Source organism: Tupaia chinensis, unplaced genomic scaffold (assembly GCF_000334495.1).
Source record: "Tupaia chinensis unplaced genomic scaffold, TupChi_1.0 Scaffold143584_1, whole genome shotgun sequence".
NCBI lineage: Eukaryota > Metazoa > Chordata > Mammalia > Scandentia > Tupaiidae > Tupaia > Tupaia belangeri.
This window is the reverse complement of record NW_006203430.1, coordinates 4,392,910-4,401,919: the sequence shown is the minus strand read 5'-3', so window position 1 is coordinate 4,401,919 and position 9,010 is coordinate 4,392,910. Positions and strand designations below refer to the sequence as shown.

The following is a 9,010-nucleotide window of genomic DNA, read 5'->3' as shown; positions in this document are numbered from 1 at the left end:
ACAGTGTTAAACTGCTTCCAAAACTTGAAGTTGAAGTAGTGCTTCACTGAACATCACAAGTTATTCAACTTTCCAGCACCTAAACCACCATGCCACCTACTGACCCTACAGTCTTCATTATTACAGTTTTATCAAAGTATTATCTATGATAGATAAAGTCATCCATATTGTTCTTCAAGAATGTTTTAGCTCTCTATTCCCATATTCCAGGGATGACCCATGAAATGTGTATTTTAGTGACCAGGTTGTAAGTATTCCCTACAGTGAATAGCTGAATAAAGCACCTGTTTTCTCTGTTTCCTATTCTTGGAATATGAAAATTTTAAAAAAAGAAAATTAAAACAAAATAATAATAATAAAAAATAAAAAAAGAATGTTTTAGCTCTCTGTGGCTCTGAGTTTCTTAGACATTTGACAGTCAGCTGAGTAAGTTCATTTAATTTCTCTGTAGCCCAATTCCTCACTCATTCTGAGAATTGAAAGAGATAATAAATATGGACATAATCTATAGAACACAAAGAACAATCTGAGTTTTAGTTTACTGTATTTATATTACTATATTTAAGGAAAAAGTATACATATATGAATGAATATGCCTATTGACATATATATTTTTAAATAGACCATTTAACATCACCTATGTTGTATTCTCACCAAAATGCTTAAACTACAAAAAGCAAGGAGGAAGCAATGAGACAAGTCCAGGTCTTGAGACTTTCTTTTTTTTTTTTTTTTTAGAGAGACATTTTTGCTATAGGGCTATACTCGCTTGGAGAGACAGACAGAAAGCAAGAAATCAGCCTCCAGGGGGAATGGCCATGCCACAATCCCTTCTCCTCCATTCTTCTCTCAGGATTTTGGACATGCACACACACGCTCCCATTGTGTTTTAAACTGCTGAGTCCGGGACTCGAACCGCAGTCGACTACATGGGAGTCCAATGACATAACCTTTATGCCATTTTGGTACTTTCTATAAGATGACTGGCTGAGATTCTTCAAAACCATCAGTGTCGTGGAGGAAAAGCCATTTTAGATAAAACATCAGTAAAGAGACATGACAACCAAATATAATATAGATCTCCAGCTGGATCTTAGATTTTGTTTTGGGGAGCTTTTGCTTGTTTATTTGTTTGTTTTTAAATTTCTTTCTTTACGAGAGAGAGACAGGCACTCTGGCAGAGTTCCCCAACCTGTGATCCAGCCCAGCCTCAGCTATCCGGGATCACAGGCATAAATGCACTCACCCTGCATGTACAGGGAGGCCCTAGGTCACAAACCTGGGACCCTGTTAAGCAGATGAGTAGCAGTACACAGACCCATTGTCCGGCCCTCCTGGGTATTTTAAAACAGCTATAAAGGATGTTTTAGGGACAACCAGAAACATCTTAATATGGAGTATATGTTTGAAAGTATTATTTTACCTGTTCTATTATTGTAGCATCCTTTTAAAATACATCCATTTTTTTTATTATGAAATTTTTAGGGACAACCAGAAACATCTTAATATGGAGTATATGTTTGAAAGTATTATTTTACCTGTTCTATTATTTAGCATCCTTCTAAAATATATCCATTTTTTTATCATGAAATTTCAAAGTAGTACAATGGGCTCACCCCAGACTCATCAATCGCTTATGCCTTGCCACATGGACATCATGTCTCTCTGTACACATCTCTCTCTTGTTCGAAGTTGGAGTAAAATAATACTATGGTTATGTAGAAAAATGCTCTATTGAAAAATAATGAAAAGCTATTGGATGATGAAATGGGAATTTTAATGTCTCTGTATTGACTGATATGCATGGTATTCCTTCTGGAAAAAGAAATGTAATATACTGTAAAGTTATATGTGATTCAATGTAATATAAAAAAGATTATGATGATAATAAATTAAAAAAAGAAAACGAAGAAAAAGAAAAAAGAAAAATGTTCTTTTGCCGAAAATACACATGCTAAAATACTTAAGCATAAAGTGTCATGAAGTCTGCAACTTACCTTCAAGTGGCTCAGGACAATTCATGTACATTGGAGAGAAAGAGTTAAAGAAGAGCAGCAAAATGTTACCCCTGATGAATCTAGGTGAGGAGTCTTCTTGTTCTTTCAGCTGCTTTGTATGTTTGAAATTTTTCAAAATAAAACATGGGGGAAGGGAAATTAAAAATAAGATCCTATGCCATAGAGGATGGGGTCAATGGAAGAGCAGTCAAGTGGGGAGTACAGGACTAGGCTAGAAAATACTATGCAATCAGAATCCCTTTCCCAGGGCCAAGAGTCCACTCCATTCCCTCCCCTGTCCCAGCCCTGCTCACTGACTGAGGTATTGTTCTATTCCTTCCTACTCCAAGAGACCTTCCCCACTCTCTGTCTTTAATTCCCACCCTCTCCCACTGCATCCTGTGGCACCTCTTGCATCACACCCACCACGAGAGGCCATGGATGCCACTTCCTGTGCATGTGGCTGCTCTCTCCGCCCACCAAGGAGCCTATCTATCTCAGACAGGGACCAGAACCCTGCATTACCTACTTAACTCTCTCCGGCAGAGCTAGCACAGCCCTTGGCCAGTGCAGGTACTCAAAACAGATCTTGAGACAGCCAGTCACAGTGGCGTGGCGGTAACACAGCAATTCAGAATGCCGAAGACATGTGGGAAGGTCCCAGGTAGACATCTGAAGGTCTCCCTATACATGCCGGGCACACAGGTCTCCCCATACGTGCTGGGCACACACGCTTATGCCTGTGATCCTAGCTGGCTGGGGCAGGGGATGGATCATGGTATGAAGGTCCAGGGAGGTGGAAGGGGGTCTGTCTCTTTCATCTCCTCTTGGAAGAGAAAAATAAAACAGGTCTTGAAAGAGAACTTCTGTCTTTCCCAAGACAGAAGGAGGACAGTCGAGTGTCTCACTGGTGCCCCGCAGGGCTTGTGGGATTGTTTTAACCTGCGTGGAGTCCTCATGTCCCTTGTGGCTGCTCTGTGGCTCTGTGACGTGCCAGATGGGGACAGGGACCTATAGAAAGGACGCGGGGACCCCCATGAAAGCTGAGAAATGGACACATGCACTCTACAAAGAGACTGAAAGAAAAACAAATTATAAATCATGCCCCAGGGGGAAATGGCCACACCTCAATCCGTTCTCCTCAGTCTCCTCATGGGATTTCGGGCACACATGCACACACATGACCTGCAGGTTTTTCAAATTGCTGGGTTTGGCACATGAACTTGAGTCAACCATTTGGAATCTTCCTTAAAAACCACACCAGTTGCTGCCCCCAGTTTTAGTGTTATAAATGTTATGTGTGGAAATGGTTGTACACAGAGAGAAAGAATTCTGATGACTGAAGTATAGAAAAAATGAGCAAACAGCATTCCATGAATGTCTTATAATTGAGTCTATCTACCAGTGCTGTCAGTCTCAGCTTTCCTTCTTCATACATACGTGAGCTGTTACAGGACCCAGTGGCCTTTGTGGATGTGGCTGTTAACTTCACCAAGGAGGAGTAGGCTTTGCTGGGTCCTTCAGAGAAGAAATTCTACAGAGATGTGATGTGGGAACCATCAAGAACTTGAACTATGCTGAAGTCACATACCATAGAGAGCATATGAGCGAAAAGAATGTAGTTCATGTGGAACAATCATCAGTCCTATTCCAGACAACCACCTGAATGAGAAAAGCCTCCCAGACTTAAACCATTTGAAAGCAGTGCATGTGGGGAAGACTTGGTTCATTCATATCATAGTAGGCCTATCAGAGCTCAAAGAGGGCAGAGACCTTATAACTGTCAGGAATATTCAAAGAACCCACATGAACATAAGCAAAATGGAAATACCTTCATTGCCAACAAAACTGAGGAAGCGTCAAGGGGTCACAATGTAGACTTGGACCTTACAAATACAAGATATGTTGGAACACTGTTGATTATCACAATTTATTTCCATTACATGAAAACACACACACTGGAGAGAAACCCCATGAATGTCCCCAGTGTGGGAAAGGCTTTTATTCTCCCTGACATGTTCGTATCCATGTAAGAACTCACACTGGAGAGAAACCCTGTGAGAGTAAGGTATGTGAGAAATCCTTTGCTTGTTCCAGTTCTTTTCGGTAGCATGAAAGAATTCACACTGGAGTGAAACTCTATGATTGTCAACTATGTGGGAAAGCCTTTCAATCTCCCAGATCTGTTCAAAGACATGAAAAAACTCGCCCTGCAGAGAAACCCCATGTGTGTAAGGTATGTGGGAAAGACTTTATTTTTCTCAGTTCTCTTCAAAAACATGAAAGACTTCACACTGGATAGAAACCCTATGAGTGTCCTCAACGTGGAAATACTTTTTCTTATTCTTCTGTTCAACAGCATGAATGAACTCACACTAGAAAATAAATTTATGAATGTGCCAAAGACAGGAAAGTCTACTCTAGTTCCTGTTCTGTTCAAGAGCATGAATTAGAATCACACTGATCGTATGAATGTGAGAGATGTGAGCATGAATGAACTCACACTAGAAAATAAATTTATGAATGTGCCAAAGACAGGAAAGTCTACTCTAGTTCCTGTTCTGTTCAAGAGCATGAATTAGAATCACACTGAAGAGTAACCGTATGAATGTAAGAGATGTGGGAAGGCTTGAGTTCTTGTTCTGTCCCAGGACATAAGTCACACGGGAGAGAAACCCTGAGTGTACGGGATGTGGGAAAGCCTTCTCTTCTTCCTGAAATATTCGAGAGCAAAAGGTGTCACCATGGCAAGCAACCCTACAAATGTAAGAGATGTGGGAAAGCCTTTTGTTTTCCCAGTTCTGTTCAAAACAATGAAAGAACTCACACTGGAAAGAAATCCGATGAGTGTCTTCAATATGGTAAAACCTTCTATAGGGAAAATGGGAGTTTGAATGATTTACTCTGGCTCCCTCACTCCCTTTCACATCATTTTCAGGCCACGGTATAAACTTTTTATTACTTGGAGTGTGCTTGCATGCTTGTTATGTAATGATGAGTTTGCTGTTTTATGCCATTGCATGTAACACACATGTGCATGTGACACTTTCATTTTGGGCAAGGAGACATTATTGTTTGCTGCCCCTTTAAGAGAAAGGAAGTGGCACCTAGATGAGCTGACCAGCTGGCCCTAGCTGGCTCAGGTAGGTTCAGACTTGCCCAGTTCAGTGCAGTACTTGGTCCTGGGGGAGGGGGGGTGGGGTGGGGGATGTGTTCAGTGAGTGCTGCATGCCTTACAAGTTCTAAGGGAGAGGAGTGCTTCATTAGTGCTGCTAGAAGCTGTGAGAGCTCATAATGAACTCATCCTCATAAACAGCATAACAGAAAGAAAAAAAAAGGATAGTCAAGAGTTATCATTATCGGGAACCAGCAGTTAGCGTAATGGCTATGTCGCTGGACTCCCACGTAGTCGACTGCGGTTCGTGTCCCGGACCCGGGGGCTTAAAACTCACGCCGGGCACGTGTGCGTGCGTGCCCAAGATCCCGAGAGGAGAATGGAGGAGAAGGGATTGCGGCGTGACCATCCCCCCTGGGGGGCGATTTCTCGCTTTCTGTCTCTATGTCTCTCTCTGTCTGTCTGGCGAGCGCACGCGCCCGACAGTGAAAATCTCTCCAAAAAAAAAAAAAAAGAGTTATCATTATCACACCACACTCCTTCTGTGGCTCATGGCCACAGTGGGAAGTGCGATAATAAGAACACAAGCAATGTTATATAGTTCACTGTTAATGTGTCCATGACCCTGGCAAAGCAGAGATCACTGCCATCCTGTCTACATTCATTTGCCCATGGTTCCAGCATGAACAAAACACTCCATAAATAATAAGTGGTTGAATAAATGAACCCTATTCCATTTCCAAACACATATCATACATTATAAAGACTGAGATAGGGCCAGTTGGTAGTGTGGTGCTTAAAGCAGCTGAATCCCACGTGGCCAACTGTGCAGTTCAAGTCCGGAACCCGGCGGTTTAAAAAACATGCCAAGCACATGTGTGTGCATGCCCAAAATCTGAAGAGGAGAATGAAGGAAAAAGGATTGCAGCATGGCCATCTCAAGAGGTTGGGATGGTTTCCCTTTCCATCTTTCTCTGTCTCCCTCTTTCACTGCTGAGCACAGATGCCCCACAAAATTTTTTTAAAGAATTATTTCATTTACTTTTTTTTTTAATTTCCTATAGGGTACGTGTGCTCACCAGAGAAAGAGAGAGAGAGAAGGAGGGAGGAAAATTAAGAAAGCAAGCTGCCAGACCCAGAACTTGAACCTCAGACAACCAGGTGGGAGTCCAGCGCCTTACCCACTGTGCCACCTGCTGGCCTTGCTGCTGCAAATTAAAAAAAATAATAATAAAAAAAAATTAAAAAAAAAACCTAAGACAAATGAAAATATACTATTTGCATAGACATACAAAGATCAAATTCATTTTACCCATTGGACACAATTAAACTTGAAGACTTCAATTCATGGGCTCAAAATCTTATTATGACCCAAATAGAACCCTAATATGTAAAGTTTTCAGGGCCAGCACATGACATGATGGTTAAGGTGATAGACTCCCACCTAGTCGACCATGGTTCAAGTCCTGGATATGGTGGCTTGCTTTCTTACTTTCCTTCTCTCTTTTTCTGTCCCTTGCTGGTGAACACATGTGCCCTACAGTAAGTTAAAGTAATCATAACAATAATACATTAAATTAAATTAATTATTTTTAAAAACGTAGTTTGGGGGCACAACTGCAGTGCTGTGCACTGCTAAGACACTGCTCTGCAGAATGGTACCACATGGGAGCCCTGGGTTTGATCCCTGGCCTGATCTAAAGTCTGGACCCTGTGGCATGCACCTGTGATCCCAGCAATTTGGGAAGGCTAAGGCAGGAGGATAACATAATGAGACCCTGTCTTTTAAAAAATAAGTAAAGGATGGGACCAGCAGATGACATAAGGGTTACGTCACTGGACTCCCATGTAGACAACCACAGTTGGAGGCCCAGATTGAGTGGCTTAAAACTCATGCCAGGTACATGTGCAAAGTCCCAAGAGGAGACTGGAGGAGGAAGGACTGTGGCATGGCCATCCCCACGGGGGGGTGATTTCTTACTATCTGTCTCTCTGTCTTTCTCTGTTTCTCTGGTGAGCACACGTGCCCTATAGCAAAAATCTCTCTAGACAAAAATAATAAATAAGTAAAGGAGGCCAGAAGCTGAACTTGGTTTCTGTCAAGACGGCCGGGCTGCCCCTCTGGATCATCAAGGAAACCCAGCATTTACTGGCAGAACCACGCCTGGCATTAAAGCAGAACCAGATGAAACAAGGCCTGTTATTTGCATGTGGTCATCGCTGGCCCCCAGGATTTCCCCTTTGAGGGAGAGCCCTTTCAAGTTGAACTATTCCTGGACCAGCAGATGGCCTAATAGTTACATCGCTGGACTCCCTCACAGTCGACTGAAGTTCGAGTCCCGGACCCAGCGGCTTAAAAATCAAACCAGGTATGTGTTCATGTGTGACCAAAATCATGAGAGAATGGAGGAGAAGGAGCTGCAGCATGGCCACTCCCCTACCCTGGAAGAGGGAGATTTCTTGTTTTCTGTCTCTCTGTCTCTGTCTCTCTGGCAAGCACACACACCCTATGCAAAATTCTGTTAAAAAAAAATTTAAAAATTCAAAAAAAAACTTGAACTATTCCTTCCAGAGGAATACCCAATGGCAAACCCTAAAATATATTTCATTACCAAAAGTTATCATCCTAATGTAGACAAGATGGGAAGAATATGTCTAGATATTTTGAAAGGTAAGTGGTCCCCAGCACTGCAGAACCACACAGTGCTGCTATCAGTCCAGCTTTGTGAAGTGCTCCCAGTCCAGATGATCCATTAGCACATGATGTAATGGAGCCATGGAAGTCCCACGAAGCCCAAGCCACAGGAACAGTCAGAGCATGAACCAGGCTATATGCCGTGAATAATATTAATAAATTGACAATCGATCTGATCAAGTGTGCATCACTTCTGCTGCCAAGACTGCTTTCTTTTGTGTTTGCATTTAATGGACACAGTCTTGGAAACATCACAGAATAAAACCCCAGGCATCTTCAGTCCCCTGGTGAGTAAATACACATTAACAAATCCATGTCTTGGCCTGATTCCCTGCTGTGAACCATGAGCAGAGGCTAGAAGTATCCTCTGGATTGTTGTGAAATGTTTATAAGCAGTGGCCCCTTGCTGCTTGTATTCATTTCCCCATCATGGTTTAAGTATAAGGCACTGTGAATGAAGGTTGTCAGGGTTAGTAGCAGGAGTGTAGGTGTTCTTTTTATTTTATTTATTTTATTTTAATTTATTGAGGCAGGAGGTGGTTTTATTTCAATTTTATGAGTTCCTTTCCCCCTTTTTATGGTGATCTAGTCATAATGGTTAAAAGCAGCTAACCAGTTCTTTAGAATATGCTTTCTAGTCAAATCTAATGTTATTTAGACACTGTAGATGGACAAGCTTAATTGTTCAAACCAAAATGGGAACATTAAACAAACGTCACAGCCCTCACTAATATCATTGTGACTTTGCTGCCAAGTGTAGTCACCTTCCAAAGAAGCTTGTGACCATTTTGTATGGCTTGTCCGGAAACTTGTGTAAATCTTATGTTTTAATAAAATTTTTTGTTATTAAAAATAATAATAATAAGTAAAGTTGAGGCCAACAGGTAGCACAGTGGTTGAGGTCATCCCACATGACCACCACGGTTCAAGTCCCAGACCCTGCGGCTTGAAAATCACACTAGGTGGAACCAGCAGGTGGCATGGTGGTTGAGGTGCTGGACTCGTACATGGTCGACCACAGTTCGGGTCACAGTCCTGGAGGCTTGCTTTCTCATTCCCTCTCTGTCTCTCTCTGGTCAAACTGGAAGATAATAATAATAAATAAAATAAAATAAATAATTCTTTGAAAAAAAAATAAAAAGAAGGAAGGAAGGAAGAAGGAAAATCATGCCAAGTACATTTGTGTGCATGCCCAAAATCCCA

General features: G+C 41.9%; 1 pseudogene; it reads left to right on the top strand.

The window, feature by feature from the left end:
* LOC102493636 (uncharacterized) overlaps nucleotides 1–8,578 on the top strand; it is an 11,967-nt pseudogene extending 3,389 nt beyond the window's left edge.
* The last annotated feature ends 432 nt before the right edge of the window (nucleotides 8,579–9,010 follow it).